We start from the raw sequence: 2,492 nt of genomic DNA on the forward strand, positions 1-2,492 counted from the left end.
GCCCAAACCAGGACACCAGCGCACCAAGGTGGACTGGGTTTCTGCCTTTCTGGTGCATCCAAAATCAAGAGACAGAAAGAAAGCACCATGCTACTTCAAAAATCTGGCATGGATTGATGCATAGGATGCTCTTACGTTAATGTTTGTGTATGAAAATTATGGCAACAGAACTTTTAAAAAAGAATTTTTGCACGTCTGACTTTCCCAAAAGGCAACGAACTGTTCATGGTGTGGTGGGGGTGCAGTAGTGTGGGTGTGGTGCCTGGTTTTTGCTTTATGTGTTGTTGCATTTCCTGTGGCCCTCATCCTGAATGACAAGGAGAGAGAAACATGTGGTTCTGCAAACCTGTGTTGTGTGGGTTTCTTTTTCGTATTTTTTTCCACAGTCCTAATTTGCTGAGATGCTACAAATTCCTTAGGAGAAGAAAACCCTCAAGCTTTTTTTTTTTTTTTCCTTAAAAGCCACATAATTAAGTCTTGAATTAGTACTGAATTAGCTCTGTCAATTTGCAACCACTTGATTGATTCAAGAGCCTCTAAGCAACACACTAGTTCCCTTACTCAGAACCAACTTTTTGATTTAGTTCCTTTTTCACACATTTCTATTGAAATGTAACTACCCTTTGAGCAGAAGAATATGCCCAGTGTAACAACTGGGGTACAGCAATTTTGTGGACAGGAAGCATTTTTTTAAAACATGGACAGTAAACCCTGTTACTGGAAGATTCTGTAGGTAGTTTGGACGGAGGTGGTGGTTTTTGGTGTTTTTGGTTTTTTTTTTTGGAGAAGTTTCTTTTGATTTCCAGTGATAGTACAATTGTATTTCCATCTTGTTGGCACTTCTGCCCAACATGCCAGGTAATAAGCTAACTAAAATGACAGGAACCAAGGTCACTTGTTTCTGAGTACATCTTGGCTCCTTTTATTCACAAAGTGATGCCTTTGGTATTAGCTGTTACGGTTTGCCTTGTATCTAATTGTTTTGTACATAACTGCTCTTTTTGGCAGGTGAAACATGAACCTGCTCCCAAATTAGGGAGGTTATTTTGAAATAACAAGGTTGCTGAGGCAACAAAATATTAAGCATGTACATATGAATAATGTCATTGAAGGATCAAAATTGGTGCATTGTTCAATGATAAGCAGGACTAGAATGACTGAAAATGAGTTTGGTGCCTCTTTGAAGATAACAGCTCTAGAGCTAATCTTGAGTATCAATAGTGAAGGTGCTTGCACTCAATCTATCAGGAGACATGCTGGTATTAAAGCACATAAACTTAGATCAGGCACGTAAGCAGGAAGCTGCTCTAGTAAAAGCGAAAACCAGTTCCATGACTAGACTTAATTTTCAAGGAAACTAGGACATACTGATTTGCAACACTTGGTGCACGGGAGCTGAAAACGCACAGAGCAAGTCCAATTGTTCCATATAAACACCTAAGAGCCCTTGCTGAAATGATTACATCTAAGGATACAATGAAATACAACTGATGAAGCAGAAAGATAGGAATCAATTACTTCCACTGATCTCCTTTCTTCCACATGTAGTTTTACGCAAAGCTTAATTTCCTCAAGCAATATTAAACAACTAATAAACTTAACAATTTATCTAGACAATACAGATGCTTATTTGTATAGAATATTAATTTGAGCCAATTCTTTTCTTTGATGCTTAAGATTATCACAATCTCTCGAGTAAGCCATTTGACCACTAGAACAAGTCTTGCACAGTGAAAATGGACAAAGATGCACAAATATAACTTAAAATTAAAAGAAACTCGCAAATGCTGCTTTATTTCTTAGAATAGGGAGGCACTTTTACATTAACAAAAAAAAGTGCAGAGATTTCATTATAACTACAAAATCTTAAAATATTATTCCATGAAAACAAACAGAAATGGTGTCTTGTGTGAGAAAACAAAAAGTACTTTTTTCTTCCATTTCATCTTCATACCATTTATTACACTTAGAGCCTAAAAAAACCCCACAATACAAAAAACCCCCCAAAATAACAACAAGAAAAACAAACCCCAAAACACCCAACCAAACAAAACCCCCCAGCATTTTCTTCTGTTAGCAGAGGCCAACATAAGCATTTTGAGTACATTTACTCTGAGATCTTCATCTCATCATTTCTGTTTGTTGTACAAGGCGGAGGCTGATCCAAGGGCTTTCCAGAATCCATTGGGTGCTGCTGAGATACTAGGAATGATCATGTGTGTATTTGATGTCAAATGTCCCAATTCAGCTCAGCCTTGCATGCAAAAACCTGCTTATTTCAGTCAAGTCATTCTTCACAGCTCAGGCCCAAATGAAGAATATGTGAGTTGGGATGGAGGAGAGCAGGGGGGATGCTTTCCTGCAATTATTCCCCCTCCGCGGAGCCTGGAGAAATCAAAGCATTTTTCACATGCCAACTTAGAAAAGAGATATGGTATTTCACTGGCAATTAGCCCCTGGGTGTCAGCTGTGCAGTATTCATGCTGACAAGC

Source organism: Buceros rhinoceros, unplaced genomic scaffold, assembly GCF_000710305.1.
Source record: "Buceros rhinoceros silvestris isolate BGI_N320 unplaced genomic scaffold, ASM71030v1 scaffold5786, whole genome shotgun sequence".
In the NCBI taxonomy this organism is placed as follows: Eukaryota; Metazoa; Chordata; class Aves; order Bucerotiformes; family Bucerotidae; genus Buceros; species Buceros rhinoceros.